The sequence below is a fragment of the Plectropomus leopardus genome, chromosome 9, assembly GCF_026936395.1.
Source record: "Plectropomus leopardus strain MGB_pleo_1.0 chromosome 9, ASM2693639v1, whole genome shotgun sequence".
Taxonomy (NCBI): domain Eukaryota; kingdom Metazoa; phylum Chordata; class Actinopteri; order Perciformes; family Serranidae; genus Plectropomus; species Plectropomus leopardus.
The window spans coordinates 34,407,803-34,426,357 of NC_142184.1; the positions used below are offsets into that span (position 1 = coordinate 34,407,803).

The 18,555-nt window shown below is 37.1% G+C and overlaps 1 protein-coding gene across 8 annotated transcripts in view; it reads right to left on the reverse strand.

The window, feature by feature from the left end:
• Window positions 1-17,632, reverse strand: part of slco4a1 (solute carrier organic anion transporter family, member 4A1) — a 49,254-nt gene extending 31,622 nt beyond the window's left edge. For 3 of the 8 annotated variants that reach the window (XR_015777569.1, XM_088082598.1, XM_088082606.1), the window contains exons 1-2: window positions 17,504-17,632; window positions 13,286-13,504 (exon numbers count right to left, since the gene is read on the reverse strand). The gene's annotated coding sequence lies outside the window, so the exon portion shown is untranslated. Of the gene's footprint in view, window positions 1-6,811; window positions 6,938-13,285; window positions 13,505-17,140; window positions 17,208-17,503 lie in introns of all 8 variants that reach the window. The other 5 variants (XM_088082599.1, XM_088082600.1, XM_088082604.1 and 2 more) reach the window with 5 other exon arrangements.
• Window positions 17,633-18,555: the final 923 nt, after the last annotated feature.

Here is an 18,555-nt window from a genome sequence, read left to right on the forward strand (position 1 = left end):
ATTTTTTTCTCATTTCATTCCTATCTAATTTGCTATCTCGCCCTTTGTCATTTCTGTTTTGAAAGTGAGATCAGAGCAAGGAGTTGTGATATTAATAAGCAACAGGCTCTGCCCTACCTACCGAGTCCTTTATCTTCACAGCAGAGATGTATTTGCTTTGGACTGGGGAGTCTTTCCTCCTCCGTGGTAAACAAAGGCGTTTGAAGTATCAAGGGGATGCCTCTCATGGTCATTACACATCTGAGACACAACCAACTTAGAAGAAGTCTTAAACTGTCATTCTTACTCAAAGACACCAGTGTTCACGCAAACTGAGATATCACTACAATCAAGAGAATCTGTTTTTTTTACTGGAAAGAAGACAATATTGAGTGTGGCAGAAAATTCCTTTGGTAGAACTGTAGTAGAGGAAAATGTGTGAGACTGGAGTGAATTCAGTGAGTCAACTGTGAGAACAAGTCACCCTGTTTGAACCAAGCACTGATGCAGTGCCAAGATCCAGCTCTTTGAACCTTAAATTAGAAAAGCATACAACCCTGAATTAAACTCCAGCAGCATTGTGCATTTGGCCTTGTTGACCCTGTGCATGTTCTGAGGCTAATATAACATACATCTGACCATTGTTTGTAGGAAGAAGATGATTATCACAGCCCTGATACCAGAAATCGGATTTGGACAGAGCTGCTACAGTCCCGAAAGGTGATAATTTTTTTGGCATAAGGCAGTTAGGATGGGCCCCAGTACACGATTCATTATTGCATTTCTATATATTGTCAGCTCATTTAGAACCCATATTAGCCCCAAATACAAATGTTGGCTATATTAACCACCCTATGCTCAAACATGCTGTTATGGCCTATCCATCACAAAAAAAGTACAATAAACAAAGCTGTTCCTACCAAACATCCCCTCAAGGTTTCTCCATTGTTACTGATGTAAATGGACTGCACTTGTATAGCTCCTTTCTAGTTCTCCAACCAAAGCTCTTTTGACACTACACTACTACGTCACATTTGACCCATTCTCACATTGGTGGCAGAGGCTACTGTACAAGGTGCCTCCTGCTACCATTTATACTTGTTGTAACCTTGTTTTAAGCTGCCCTCTTGGCAAAGGCCACTCTTGGAAAAGAGATTTTAAATCTCAATGAGTCTTTTACCTGGTTAAATAAAGGATATATATACACACTCACACTCCAATGGCAAAGCATCAGGAGCAATTTGGGGTTCAGTATCTTGCCCAAGGATACTTCGTCACGTTGACTGGAAGAGCCGGTAATGGAACCGCCCACTTTCTGATCAGAGGACGACCCACTCTACCTCTGAGCCACAGCCGCCCATTTTGAAAGTCTATGAACAGAACTTTCTAACCAACAATTATGGCTAACCAAACAAACTGGAGTTGAATCCAAGACAGCGGAAATCTATCAAATACCATTTTCTAAATCACTACTGTGGCACAACACAAGAGTTTGCCCATTTGCCCATTTGCCATCTTCCCCTCATGATTCATCGTGCCCTTACTGAAATGTTGATGACAATGAACACTCTCATTTTGTTGACCCCTAGATGCCCTCAAGGTTCTCTAATACATGAATAGACACAGGTGCTGGTGCAATACCTTGCCAGTGTTAGAGCATCCAAATGAGTTCCTATATATTGTTCCAGCCAATTCCAGCCCTCCCAGTAAAGTAGGTGCCTATCTTATAGTAGGCAGGGTTACCCAAGCCTCCGGGCCTTACTGTCACTGTGGGGAACTAATGGGATGAGACACAGTAAGCACTGACCCAGCAATGGTCTTCTGCTTGGCTGCAGATTAGAGAGCAAACCTCAACTAGCCCCATAGGCAACAGACAGCACTGCTCATTTACTCCTCGCCTCTATGGCAATGAAACATCTCTATTGTCTGCTCAGCTGTTCATTCTCTTCTCTGCGTCCTCTTTTATCCACGAAAACCAAATGACGAGATATAACAGAAACAGAGCAGTCGAGCAGAGCAGTATCAGTGCAGATAGTCTCGCTCAACATATTCGACTTCTACTACAATTGCAGCTGAAAGCACATTTGATTAATAAAACACTTCTGTACTGTTTTTCAGTGCATTCGTTTGAATAAATATTCATCAGGAAACTGTTATGGGGAAGTTAGCAGTGTGACAGTATGTAGAGTGCCTTTCACAGCCTTTCAATAGAAAACAGGATCCTAATGATGTCCTGTAAAACAGCATGAGCATTCAGTCAAAGCCTTAGCTATTAAAATTCAGCATACAGTGTGTGTAGAGTTGCAACTAAAGATGATTTCTTTAGCTTTTAATCAGCCTATTAATCCATTAAAACGTTCAATTTCAAGTAATTATCTAAATGTTTCAGAGTCTTTAAATATCTTTTTCCATTCAGCCAACAGCCCACGAACCACAGACACTCAGCATACGATGACATAAAACAGAAAAATATTTGGTATATTTTGCTTGATGAGTGACTTAACCAATTAGTCAACTATTTTTGTCAATCAATTAATCAACTAGTCATTTTTGCTATGGCAGTAAAATTGGTGTGTTTTAACACTGTAAGAACTGTAAGTACAGCCTTTTACACAGAGCATAACCACTTAACTTAGTCTTGCTCTGCTCTATCACAAGTAATTCATTGTAGGTGTTTGACAAAGTGTATTTTATATTTCATTTGATAATAACTGTTTCTTTACACCCACAGCTGGATTCCCAACTCCTGAGGCAACCTCCTCAGGGACACCAAGGTCCTAAAAAGTGCCATGTTCACAGTTTGGTAATAGGTTTGTGGTAACTTATCAATTTAATTTGGTTTGGGAATATGCACAACTAAAACATCTCATATCTAATGATATGACAGGATTGGCATTGTGACTGCCCATGTGGAGCCAAAACTCTTGACCTAATGTCGTATTAACAGAACCATATGAGCTAAACATTGGACTGCATGGTCCATATAGACTTTCCACGTGGACCTTTCTGGACATAAACAAATAGTGAATTTTACATTATACTAACATATGCTGGCTGCATAGATGTGAAAACTATTAATTCAACATAAATGCACCGTTACAATGGGTCGTGTTTCAAGTGGGTCCTGATTCAGGCTCTGGCTGCTTGAGGCCCTGTCTCCAATAGAGACAAAATCAAGATTTAAAGCGAAATTTCCGCATTATGGGAAATAGGCCTACTTATACGGAGAGTTAGAGGAGACTGATACCTGTTCTTCAAACAGACTGAAGTCAGAAGACAGTTAGCTTAGCTTAATGCAAATACTGGAGGCAAGCCAGCTTTAGCTGTATAACACATTTCATATACACAGGGCAATTCAAAGTGCTTTACAGAGTGATAAAATATAAAAACATAATAAAAGATACAGATTTACAATAAAAGACAAAGAGATAAGATATACAAGTTGAAATCAATTACTAAATGATTAAAAAAGTGCAGACAAGAGGTGCAAAGATAAAAAAGATCATTTAAAATGATTTAAAATCAAATGTATAAATTGCTGCTTCACCATGTTTAGTTCTGACTCTTGGGACGCTCAGTAGGCCGGCCCCTGATGTTCTGAGGGTCCTTGAAGGTTCATATGACTCAAGCATGTCAGAGATTTACAGATTGTTTTATAGACAAGCAGCGAGATTTTAAAGTCAATTCTCCGAGTGACAGGTAGCCAGTGTGAGGATTTTAGAACTGGAGTAATGTGGTCATATTTCCTAGTTTTTGTCAGGACTCTCACAGCAGCATTCTGAATAAGCTGAAGTTGCAGAACAGCTTGTTTTAAAAGGCCTACAGACAGACCGTTGCAGTAATCTAATCTAGTGGAAATAAAGGCGTGGGTGAGCCTTTCAAGGTCTCGCTGTGACATTATTGCTCTGACTAAGGCAATGTTTTTTAAATGACAGTAGGCAGATAAAGTTACTGATTTGATGTGGCTGTCAGAGTCCAGGAAAATCCAGAGGTTTCTTGCTTAACTGAGTTATGAGAAAGAGGGATTCAAGGTGAGAGCGGACACTCTGCCTTTCTTTCCGTGGCCCAAAGAAAATGATGTTGGTCTTATCTCTATTGAGTTGGAGAAAATTTTGATGCATCCAATCATTGATTTGCTCAATACAGCGATACAGACGTTCTGCAGGTTCATAATCACCTGATGAAAGTGATATGTATATCTGTGTGTCATCTGCATGGTTGTGGTAGGCTACTTTGTTATTTTGTACTTCCTGTCATGAAGATATGACTTGAACCATTTCAGGACAGTACCAGAGAGTCCACCCCATTTTTCTGGTCTTTCTAATAAAATTGTGATCCACTGCGTCAAAGGCAGCACTTAGATCAGGCGCACTAAAACAGAGACTTTGCCAGAATCAGCGGATGTCATTTATTACCTTAATGAGTGCAGTCTCAGTGCTGTGATGGGACAGAAAACCTGACTGAAAAATATCATAGCAATTGTTCACTGGTGGACAACTTTTTCAATTACTTTACATTTGGAAAAGTGCCCGATTGGAGAGGCAGATTAACTATAAGAGTGAGTTGTTTTACCAGACTGCTCAGAACAGTTTTAAGGAAGCTAGTGGGTAAAACATCAAGGCAGCAGGTGGAGGAACTGAGACTGGATATAATTTCTTCCAATGATTTGTCAGTGATGGCCTTAAATTGTTCCATACTTAGTAAGTTACCTTGGGAAGCCTGCAGTGACGGCACATTATTCTTTGGCATTGAAGAGTTAATTGCAAGTCTGATTCTTTGAACCTTGCTATTAAAAAAATCTGCAAACTTGTCACATTTGCTGGTGGAAACTAGTTCTGGAGATATTGGAACAGGAGGGTTAGTTAATCTGTCCATGGTAGCAAATAACACATGTGAATTGCTGCTGTTTCTGTTGATGATCTCAGAGAAAACTGACTGCCTTGCACTTCTCAAGGTCAAATTATAAATGCATACATTTCTTTATAGATTTCAAAATGAATGTGAAGCTTACGCCATTTTTGTTCTGCTTTCCGGCACTCCCTTTTCTGGACCGTTACAAAAGGAGTGTTTCTCCACAGTGCTTTTTGCCTTTTACTTATGAATTTCACCTTAACGGGAGGAATGGTGTCAAACACATTTGCATTTTTAGAAGTGCAGGAGTTCAAGAGATCATTAACATGGTTTGAGATTGTGTCAGTTTGAAATTGGATGGCTTCCATGAAAAGTGTTCTGGTATTCTCACTGAAGTATCTTTTTGCAACATTTGTTGATTCATGGACAGTTTTAAGACTTACTGACAGATCAAAAAAAATACACAGAAATGGTCTGAGAGAGAGCAACATCCAGCACAGTGACATTTAAAATATTAACACCTTTAGTGAGGACTAGATCTAGATTGTGTCCTCTGTTGTGGGTCGGCTCTCTCACATGTTGAAAAAGTTTAAATGTTTCAAGTATTGCAGAAAGTTGTGTAGCATTTTTTTTCACAGACATTACCCATGTGTATATTAAAATCACCCGTGATAACTACATGGTCAAATTCTGTGCAAATAATTAAAGCATCTCAGTAAAATCATCAAGAAAAATTTGAAGAGTATTTTGGTGGCCTGTAAATAACTGTATATAAGATACACAAAGAGAATTTCACTTCCATTTTAAATGACATATATTCAAAAGATAAAAGCTCACCAAATGACAGTATCTTACAAAAAATCTGTCCCTGAAAAGGGGACAGACACCACCTCCTTTTTTGTTCTGTCATGCTTCAAACTTAAATCTAAAACTTGGTGGGGTGGATTCAGTAAGAGCAGCATTTCCATTTTTGTTGTCCAACCAAATCTCAGTTAAAATCAAGCTTATAAGAGGTAATAAAATCATTGATTAAAAGTGATTTATTACCCAAGGATCTGATATTAAGTACAGCTAGTTTCAAGTTTTTTGGAGCGGGGCCTGGATACAGGTACAGGGAATTTGAGTCAGATTTTTAGGATTGGAGGATCTTACTGTCACCCTCTTATCCATTCTTTGCCCTGAGACTGGTGCAATTGTACTCAGGATGTTTATTCTCTCCCCGGGCCTCAGATTGTTAAAGGACAGATAATGAGGAACAGTTCTGGAACAACAACGGAAAAACACTGGAAAAACAACAATTTACAAATGTTAGCATGCTAACATGCTGAACTGGCGCTTTGGGGTAAAAAAAACCCAACAACACTTAATGTTGGCTCAGCATTACGTCTTATTTTATACCTTCTTTACACACAAAATTAAATAAGTTCCAAATGTTAACGTCACTGTCCTCATACTTCCATGCGTCTTACTTGGCAGTTTATCTAATGTGTGAACCTTGAGTTGAACTAATGACTACAGAGAAATATGGACCCTGTGTGGGGAACCACTGCTTTAAATGACACATGAGACAAAGTGGTTGTAACTATTTGAATGTGGCATGATGGGTAGCCAAATTAGCCACATACACTGAAAACAGGAGATCATATAATTCATTAAAATCATCATAACAATGGGGAAATTAAGCTGAAGGTAATATGCGCACAACAGAAAAATGATTGACATACACTATTGCACATACATGTGCAATAGTGTTTTATGCATCTGACCGCAGACACACAGTCAGCCGTACATTAACTCCCTGCCCTACATCTCACAGACATGCCAGCACATGTGACCTTGCTGCCTCCTGTTGGTGGTGAGACCAACTGGAAGAAATGACCTAGAGAAACAGCCAATAGGGAGGCTACATGTCAGACATGTTAGCAGAGTCAGAAAGGATACTTGTTTGAGAGGAGACTTCCATGTGCATGTAAAGTGAGACCTGGAAAGCAGCCGACAAAGCTTGGCACTCTTTGATGGTCTGCCCTGCCTGAAGCTGCACTTAGCCTCAGCAGCGCTTCTTCTTTCAAGGAAAGATGGAGGGTAAGCGGGTGTAAGAGGGAGGTTACTGTGTGAAAAACAAAAAATGCAAGTGTGTCATCATTAACTAATTATTTAATAATTATACTAATTATTTAGCTAAATACATGTAGCTTGCAATCAGAAACCCTGAGCTTAAAGGTTTGTGCTTCATCTTGATCTGTGGGCTGATTTTAAAAAGGAAGTCACTAAATCACACTTTCCAGGAACTCGCCTTCTCTTACACACCATGATTTCACAAGATACGTAATTTGACAGCAGAGTTACTGTTTCCGAAAATAATGCTTCTTTATCCGTTCAGTGCATGACAAGTGGTGTAAAGATGATGTAATCTGCATCGTTCTTGCTATTTATACCATCTACACGTACACCTCATAGCTGCGTACTTTCCCAAACATTTTCTCTATTTCTGTGCTTGTTGTGTAACTGATCAAAACTAGTCTCAACAGGCTGTAACGGACTGTACAAATATTATTATGGGTCAGGTCATGAGACTCAAGCATCATCAGTGACTAACAGTCAGAGGTCTGATCTCATATATTAGGCTACATAAAACGAGACTGAAACCCAAACTTCCTACAGAATTAAGACGCCATCCAAAATCTCACTGACACTTTTAATAACGCCAATAACTGCCACAACCATACTTAGCTGTATGCCATACAGTTGATTCCAAATGTCTAGATAAGAACAATCATTACAAAACAAAACAATCTAATGTTGTCTATTAATTGTTTTGTTTTTACCTGCTTTTAATAGACCCTATTTCCTGTAAACAAAAGAGGCCAGTCCAAGGGTAAAATTAGAGGTCGGGATTATATAAATCATGATTATAACAGCAGGACAGGTTGAATGGAAAGTGTATAAGTGAGTAAACAGCTGAGGTTACAGCTAAAAGGTTAAAAAATACTTTAGAAGAAAAAATGTGATGAATAAACCAAATTAAGATGGCGAAAAGTATCAAAGTGCAGTACCTCGCTGGTAAATGTAGCTTTTGAATTATTGTTAACTTTGATGAAAATTACAAATACTTCATTATCTAATATCATGTGCTTTTCATGGTACGATCACTGTCTCAGTATATATCAAGGTATCTTGGTTTATGATATTACACAATGATTATCATTACTATCAGCTGCAATCAACCTTATAGGGAGGAAAACTGAAGGTTTTTGGTAAAGCTGCAAGAGAGTGACATTTCGAAATAAGACTTTTTTTTTTTTTTCATCAAGTTGAATATAAGATAAGATGATTTTCATGCGGTCCGTGGTTGGTTTGTCCAACACCTTCAGCAGCACTGAATGAAGCCGATAAACAGTTTTAAATCCAGATGGTCTTACTGCAACAGGTATGGGAGGCTAACAGAGAAAACAATATAAAGACTAATAGTTTAAAAAGTTGCATAACTCATTTGCCACTTTAGTGCACAATGCTGCCTGTAGAGAGAGTGCTTTATCCTGCCCTGGCCCCATCTGCTTCTGTGAACTGGGTCAGACAACCTTTTCAAATTAAACTGCATTAGTTCTGCACAATGCCTATCACCACAGCGACACAGCTCCCTGTAAAACCACTGTGCCATCATTAAAAAAAATCTGATGTTCCACATTAGGGACACTGTTATCTCTACGTTGGGACCTCACACAAGACTGTCAGCAAAATATGTATTATATCACACTGATATCATCCAGACGCAGACAGAGTCATCACTGAGCAGCCTGTTGCAGCTGTGGTGAGGTGTAAGAAACAGGGAGAAGAAGAAAAGATTCAGTCTTTAATTAGAGGACTGATTGGTCTCTTATGGTTTAACAGGAAATGCTGAGTCACCGTTTTGAAAGCCCACACACAGAGACACACTTTGACAGTAGCAGAGTGCAAACATGAGAACTATGACTTATGGTATATTCACGTATTACTAGGTCTGGGCAATATGGAAAAAAGTCTTATCACAATAATTTTTTCATATCAGTCGATTCGATATATGACACGATATACATCAAATCACTATTTCTGTCAAGCTTAAAGGTTCCATTTTACTCCTAAGTGAGATATGAAGATATAAGGTTAATTTATTTTCTGTCAGACACTGAACATTACAAATTCTGTAGAACAGACATCACCAACTGGGGGTCCAGTTAATAAAATTTCCTCCCAGCAAAGGTCCGAACCTCATACCTAAAATCAGTATGACAATTAATTGAACATTTTACTTCCATTACAATTAATAGACGATTATTTGCTTTTTGCTTTGTTTTTGTGGTTTGTTTTTTGCCCTCAATGTCTAATGACGTGGCGCTATATACCAATGCACACTTGCAAAAAATAAATCAATAAAATAAGCAGTGAGTTATTTATGCCATTGTCTTTTCAATTTACCATTTCCATTTTCTATTCACAAACTCCTTTCTACATATGTGACGACACATACTTGTGCATACAACTGTCGGTCATTATCTGTCACAGGGTTGTGGGTAATGTTTGGTTGTCTATGCACGTCTACATTGAGTCAACTAATGGGAACCTCATAAATGATGTGAAAAGAACAAGAGAGCAACGCTCACTGAATGTCTCAGGGTAGCAGGCAGAGTGGTACAGAGTTATTTAAATGCTTTGACCCTGAAAAAAATAATTTCTCTAAACTTTTTAATGCACTTCACAAGCTGGAAGTACAATCTTTTATCAGTGGGCCTTTCCCAACTATTGACAGAGGTATCAAAAAATTCAGCTGCCTCCTTGCATCAAATACTTTCTAATACCTGTGAGTCTCAAGGAAGAAACTTCATTGATAACTTAAACCTGTTTTGGGAACAGGACGAGCTCTTCAACAGAATGGATCCCCATCTAAATGGACGTGGACTGAGGCAGCTAACAGACAAATCTTGTCAACAGTCTGAAGAGCCAAAAAAAACTTCCGGTCTCCCTCTCCGTTAGCCAAAGTTAGTTAGTTTGTTAGTCAATCTTTATTGTCCCCAAGCGGGCAATAGTGTTGCAGCATAGTACTTGACATAAAAAGACACAACAGACACCAGAAAGGACACAGAACAACAAGCTCATCAGCACTACATCGATGACAGGCAAAATCATCAAAGCCAATCAATCAGAGTCTCCCCTGCAGACGAAAAGCCAGCCATAGGATTGCAACAATGACACTGTTCTACCTGCTTTTCCGGTGGATTCCCAGCCCGTTCTCATTCTGTACTCGTCAGTTATCACCGCTTTGACAGTGCTTTTGGTGTACGATCCCGACGCCAAAAGGTACCTTTTGCGTCTGCATGATAGGCCCCTGAGTGGCATTAGTTGAGAACACAAGCAGACAGAACCAGTGGCCATTTGTGCACATCACATTAGCAGCATCCCGGATCATAAAGAACAGTAGCAGAAGGACACCTAAAATGTGAGTGGACATACACTGCAAAGGGGCGATATGTTAGGATTTGGGATAAGAGCATGTTGAGATTCCCCTTCATCACTCCCCTGGCCCCAGCCCTGGACCCCCAGCCTGTATCATCACTCTCCTCTGACTCTTTAACATCCATTGCCTCTGCTGTCAGGTGCACAAGCCAGACTGAGGAGTTGGTAAAGTCTTGGTTTAAAAATTATCCCATTCACCAGCAGTATGACCAGATCTCAGACATTGCCATCACCTATCACAGGCTTATGTTTTTAACTGAGATTTGGTTGGACAACAAAAATGCAAATGATGCTCTTATTGAATCCATCTCACCAAATTTTAGAGTTTCAGGTAGATCAAAAAAATTAGATGGTCTGTGTGCCTTTTTTTTTTAGGAATAGATTTCTTTGTAAGAATCTATAATTTGGTAAGTTCTCATCTTTTGAATACATGACATTTAAGATGTAAATTAAATTTTCTCCATGTATCTTTATTTAGAATTATTCACAGGCCACCTAAATACTCCCCAAGGAGGTCAAACAATATTCCTTTTGACAATTAATCTTGATGGCCATGCTGTGTTTTGCCAGATTACTAAAATGTGAACCAGAAACAGTAGTTTGCATTAGCAGTAACTTAATATGCCGAAACAATGTTAGGAGAACAACAAATAAACAACGAGGCTGATATAAGATGACAAAGAGTGAAGCTTGGATTACAGACTGCATTGTTTCTGTGAATCCTCCATGTGGAGGAAGGTAATTTGATTCCAGCACATGAATAAGGACTCGGACACTTACAATGAAAACTAGGTCACGACTCAGAGAGGTGCTGTTCAAAACAAGGTTACATTTCATGGAGTCCCTCCAGACACATTTGTTTTGCTTTCTGTTACTTATGGCAGATGCTGAAGCCTCATAGTGCAGAATTAAGCAATATGACACAAAAGGCTGTACTTTACCGTCATTATTGGCATGACGATGACCTGGCCAGTCAGCAAGCATCACTGAAGTGCCAATCAGAATCAGAAATACTTTGATTACAGTCACTCTGATGCCAGCATAGAGAATTATAGCAAGTAAAAATAAGTACCTGCACAAATATATAAAAATTTGAAATATAAAGTAGAAATACAGTAAATGTAAACAATTAGCACAATTTAAATATTTAAATATTTAAAATAAAGTATGTAAATACGACTCAAACTGCTGCTGAGGGCCGAAAATAGCTGATAATGAATTTGCCTGCCCTGCATTCACGGACCTGCAAAAACATCCCAATTTAAAGAGGTGGCACACCCAGCTGGCAGGGAACGTTCGCTAACGTTACCTACAAGTTGCATTAATGTTTTAAAGAAAACATTTTAATCTAATGTTCAAAGAACGTTTGAAGGATGTTTACTATTCCAAATAATTTTCATGTAAGGTTTAATGATGATTAAGATGTAACATTTGAACTGCAACATTCTGAGGATGTTTTGTTGATATTGAGAAATGACAGATCATAGAATGTAATTTAATAAAATGTTCCCTCAATGTTACGAGAACTACAGACCCCCTTTTTTAGATGAAAATGTAATGAAATGTGATATGTTAACAATAAATAATAAATAATAAATAATATATTAACATTTTTCATGTTAATGCTAAAATTAAAGAAGAACGTTCTGGGAACATGAAGAAAACATTACTTAAACAGTCAGTGGTTGCATTTCAACATCTCAGAATATTTTAAGAACCAAAAATTGCTAGCTGGGCAACAGGATATATATATATATATATATATATATATATATATATATATATATATATCACATTGTTCATTATCTGAACATAATAACATATTTTTATTTCTACAAACATGTCTTGAGGGAATCTAGAAATTTAAATTAATTTCCACTTTCAGATTTAGATGTAAAGCATCACAAACTCCCTCTTTGGCCTACCACAATATAGATCTGTGGGCATAAATCCAACACATGAACAATCTTGTGATAGTAAACACTGCCTATAAAGGTCAGCGGTTTACAATTTGGGAATTCCCCTGTCCGCTGTTTGTGATGCATGTCTGCTGCATCACATAGAGCCCATGAAGCATGCTCCCCCGGAGCGCAGGTGTGGGTGTCTGGCCACAGCGGCGCATCATTGTGTATTTGACAGGAAACGAAGCATGCAACGCTTTGAATGACACGTAGAATATACCACAAATGTCCTGCAAGCTATGCAAGCGGTTTGCACGTGCTTCCAGGAAGCTGATGCAAGAAAACTAGACTAGTGCCAGCGCTTCTCCAGAGATTTGGCACCGCATTAAAACTGTCTGCTGATAATGAAAATGAAAACATATGATCACATGGTGAAGAGTCGTTTTGATTACTGGTATCTCTACGTGTGGAAGCTCAGCGGTGGACCCTCCCTGTATAGAAACCCCTCTCTGACAGAGATGCTGTAATCGATTCGCGGGATCGATAAATCAGAGGCACGTGGCAGGGGCACAATATGATTATGGACTATGATTTTCATCAATTATGCCAACAAACGAGGGAATTATTTACATGTCCTCTTATAATCGCGACAAATATAATTAAGGCGTTATTTAGGATTAAAGGCTATACTGCAGACTCCATGGTTGTTTTAGGCTTTTTCATAAATAATGTTTGCTACAGCGCAGTACTGTATGTCAGAAGATGCCCATGGATTACAGAAAACCCCATGTGAAGGATTAATGCAACCGGATGCTGCTGATGAACAAGCCTTTTGTCCATTTTATCCTTTCAAACGTGCAGAGATAATGAAGACTCGCATAATCTCTGTCATATTCATCACTGATCTTTAAACATGTTGCAGTTTATAGAGTAAATGTATGTACAGCGACCGTGTCAGCCGCGGACATGTGAATACATTGATGTCCATGCTGCTGATGCTGAGCGGCAGCCGGGCCACGGAGCGCATCCTTCCAAATCACAATTACACGGAAAATAAACGGGCTTACCTTCACATACACGTTTGTTAGTCCGTTCTTTTCACATAATGGCCTTTCATTGGTGCCGTGTCTCTTAGGGGGAAGAGGCTACAGTTCTAGTAGAGATAATTGCAAAGCTGCTGGGTTAGCGCCCTTCTCTTATAGGGCGGGCGAGTAACCGCGGTGAAAGCCTGTCTGTATGGAGGCTGATTGATGCCAAAACAGGAGAATAGCTTGTGGCTTTTAGACCTGGGAAAATATAAATGAAAAAATAAATAAATAAATGTGCATCATTATAATCCAATATAAGAAGTATACTATATCTATAGTTATTGATTCTAATACATTTTATAATATCTATTATATGGGTTTTTTAAACTTTTTTTTTTTACATGGTTTTATAAACATTTTGACAGTGAGGAAGGTGTGCCATATTATATCACAATTTCTATATAAAAATGGGTCCATATATCTGTGCCAAGAAGACACAAGTGAGGTGATTTTGTGTTATAAATATCTAAATGTGGTGATATCGTATCATTTACAGAATTTCAAAATGTTAACAAATTACAGGAGCAAAATATAAGATAGCATTTGGTTTTTAAATCATTATTATTCTTTAACAAAATCAAGTAAAAGAGAGCACATCTGACCTTGCAACTCTACAATAATATTTATCATAAAATTTTGGCATTTCTACACTTACATTGCCATGTCTCAGGGATTTAATTTAAAATTTTAGGCTCTGAGGGGTGTAGCACCTTAGCCAGCTGTTTCTTTCTTTTATATTTCCAGCTGCTGCTATAGGGTCATCAAACACTGCAGCATTAAAAGCAAATGATTATTGAAAACAAAGGGTGTGTTAGGCTTGGGCGGTATCACAGTATCACGGTATACAAGGGTATGTATAAATCTCGAAGGCATGTTTTTCAATACCGTCATAAATACAGGTGCTCCTCTCTCTATCAGACTCATTGTATGTAGTGCACTGCATGCACCACCAGAGCTCAGTCTCCAGTCTCTACTGGTGGAACAGGCAGCTAAGCTGAAAGACACCACGACACCTAGTGGTGGAGGGAGAAGTTACAGGACTATAAACAGCCAGCGGCCAGCAACGGCAGAGAGAGGCCTTGGGGAATGAAGGCATTTTTTTTAACACATCTAACTTGGTATATTAAGAATTCATTCCAAATGCAGACTTATACCATCATATAACGTACGTATAGCTGCTAAAATTTCAGAAAGGCACAAACATATGAAATATTACATACCACCCAGGCTTCAATATCGTATATATTGTAAAAGGGCTGTTGACCCTTAGGGACTGGTTGGCGCATTTTATGCGCTTTTCATTCTTAATTTTTTGTAATTGTGGCTATGTCCATGCATATGGAATGAATTTTGGCTACACTGTGTATTTTTGTGTAATCTTGGAATTTCCCGTCTAAAATACACAGTGTAAACAAAATTTTTACATTCATACTGTTAAATGCAAAAAAAAATGTGCCTTTCAAATCCAGTCATGGGACAAAGGTGCCTCCTTAAGTGACTATGCCTGGTGCTATATTTTTTGTTTTATGTTGTACTGTACTTCTCTTATGTCTTGTTGTTTACCATTGTGGCAAATGAGTTTCCCTTTAGGAGATTAATAAAGTTAATCCAACTTAATCTAATCCAATCCAGTCAATCTGCATTTTTGATCCCACAGCCATCAAAGCATACAAATATGTATTGTATTAGGACCGCTACTGTGGAACTCCAGTCCTCACTTTATTAAAAAATAGAGTGTACACAAATAGACAGAAGATTTAATTTCGTATGTAATGTGTATGCATCTGCTTTATCTATGTTGACTATAACTTCTTGTTTGATATATTGTCATGATAAGGAGAAAACTACCATTACCCGTTTTACTGTAAGCCCCTTCGTGCTTCTTCATCTCTCCTGCACAATTCTTGTCATGTTTATTATTATCTACTTGCTTTTATTTAAACCTGTGTGCCAATAAATAAATAAAAAATGTTGCTGCAAATCATTGATATTCCAAGCGTTAATAATTTAAAAATAAATAAATACAATTTTTTTTAAAAAAACCTACTTTGCGTGTAGTATATTGAAAATAATATTGAATTTGAAAATAATGTTTTTGTGTTTTGTTTTTTTCATCTAAGAGAGGCATTATGACAAATACCTGGCATTTAGAGGGTTAAAATTCTGAAAATTAATAAATATTTAAAATCTATGATTATGACTAAGGTTGGTTAAAATATATGTATATTTAATAAAAGTAAGAATTATGACTAATTTATACTATTTTGATAGCTTGATTTTTAAAAGTGCATTTTTTTGTGCAGAACTGTATGAGTATGAGTAATTGACAGTGTACAAAAAATAATGTATATAAATCAATGTTGCTGCTAATTGTTGATATATCCTAGGCTGTGATAATCAAAACAATGAAAAAATCTACTTAGCGTGTAGTATATTAAAAATTATTTCTTTTCTGTGTGTTTGTTCCATCTAGAAACATGGTTTCATTATGACAAAACTTGGCATTTAAAGGATTAAAATTCTGAAAATTAATAATTAGGACTGATATTCATGATTAGGAGTGATTTTGGTAAAAAAAAAAAAAAAATGTCAATAGAAGTAGAAAGTAATACTAATATATAATATTTTTTATAGCCTGACTTTGAAAAGCGCATTTTGTGGGCAGAGCAATATGAGTGTGTGTATAATATCAAAGTGGGTTTTAAGGTTTAATACAAAGGAGATGTCATATTGCATACAACATTTGTTGTCTACTTATTCACCATCTTCGCCTGCTTCTTGGTTTTGGCATTAATCAACCCCTATAGATAAGCTTGACTGAAGTCAGAGGAGAGCCTCTTGTCCAATGATGTTTAGCCCTTGTGGTGCTATCATCTCTGGACCAATAACTGAGCTCTAGAGTTGAGCTGAAGCAGCAGTTACAGACAAGGTAGCACTATGACTGATGAGCAGCTTTGTGGTTTAGCTGTGACCTTATCAAAGTTCACAGGATTTGAATATGTGTTACCGATCACAGAGCCTGGAGCAGCTTTTCCCAGACCTGTAGCGCCACTAGTCCTGCATGTTTTAGATCTCTTGTGAAGCTTACAGGCTGATAGTTTAATTCAGCCGTGCTGCAGAAGGGAGAGAACTAAAGAGTATTTGTTTAGAAGAAATGATGAAATTTGAATTGATTGTAGAATTTCATGTTTGTTCTCAGTGGCCCACTTCCCTATATGAAATATGTAATGCAGTATAAGTCAATAGGGTGTAGGTCTGTGTGCATTTTTAGGTACACTATATTTACTTTGGTTCCCTGAAACCACACATAACCTTTTAAAAACTAAGCAAATTGGCCTGATTTCTTTCAATAGCATGGGAAGACGGCAATGAGCAATGAAAAAAGAAAAGTCTCAAAAAAAAAAAGAAATTAAAAAAAAAAGTATGAGAAAATTACCTCAACATAAATAAATAAAAACAAACACAAATAAATGAAAATGAAAGTTAACAAAGAACAAAACAAAGAAATGGCATAATTACAAATATAATTCAATTATAATTTTTCCTATATAAATATATATATATATATATATATATATATATATATAAATATATATATATATATATATAAATATATATATATATATATAAAATACCTGGAAGTAGTGCTTTAAAACAATATAATAATTCTGTAACATAATTTAAAATATGTCATTTTGATAATTACAAATATAGTTTTCGAGATTTTTTTTTTTTATGTTGTTTGTTTGTTTTTCCCTCGACATTTTTCCCCCAGCTTTTGAAAATAATAATCTAAACCTACAAATTTATTGCAATTTGTGGAACACTTCTTACCAATTAGCTAAATGGCTTTTCTCCAATTGCTGGGGGGTTCAAAGGTTTCAGTACTTGTGAAGGGCATCTGAAAACAGCACAAAAAAAGTGACGTGGCTCTAAGTTTCAATCTTATAAGTAGCATACAACATATATTAAATACATTATATTACATATGTAAATTTTTTAGAGACTATTTGTAACTAAAGCAGTAAAAAGTAAGAGAAATTAACCACACAGCTACTACAGGCACAGTTGTCAGATGCATGTGCAAACTTGTTTATAGACTTAACTGCAAGGTGTGAGTCATAGCCCAGCTCTTGGACAAAACCTGGAGACACATGGGTTATGCTAAAAAAAAATAAAAATATGTGATTTACTTACATTAAAACAAACAGGTGGGAGGAATCCGTAAAATCTGTAGTCCATCACCTGAATGAGTGAACTAGTGCTGCATGGATGTTGTGCTGGTTTATATGCATGTGCATGTGGTGCACTGGGCCCAGGTGTGTCCCATTCCACTAATTACCCTCCAGGTCTGCAGCCATGGAGACAGAAAACAGAGCAACAGCAGAGCTAACCAACCAGAGGACACACTTTAGTGTTTGTCTAATTTAGACAATACCACAGGTACCGAACAGCATTTATATAGAATAATGTATACTGATGTACCAATAAAATTTTAAAGGGAAACAAATTTATTTTTTCTCGCATTTCACTCCGTGAACTAGTCAAGCTGCAGTTGCATTAAAGAAGCACAGAAAATCTCTACAATCAACACAGTTTCAAGATGGGCACCCAAGATGAGTGTCACTAATTCACTAGGTGACCAAATGTCTCCCCTTCTGTTGGTGTCATGTAATTACACCAGAAAAGTAATTTAAAAAGGAATGAGACTATAACAGCGTTTAGGACAGTATGCAAGTTTGTGTGCATGGACTTTGCAGAATAATTTCTCTTTAACAGCAACACGCTCATTAACAGTAAAATCTCACCATTTCTCAACCCAGTCATGATGCAGGACTCAATCAAGTCCTATTCAAGCCATATTGCTTAATTTAGGCATTCTACAACACTGTTCAGCTCATTTAATCATGAGCTTCACATTATAACAATCTGAAAAGCTATCATGTAATAACATAAAACATTTCACATTAATATGTGATGCAGGATCATGTTATTACGTGAAAATTTTCTGTTACATCCTGAAAACATCTTAATATATGTACATAAACTTAATGTAACCTAACCGAAAAAAAAAACCATGTTGTTATAACATTTTGTAAAACCATTAAAAAACATCTTGTAATAACATGAAAACATCTTTTGAAAACATTTAAAACAACAAATATATGTTATAACATGAAAACAGCTTGTAAAAATGTTAAAAATAAATAAATAAATAAACATCTTGTTTTAACATGAAAACATCTTGG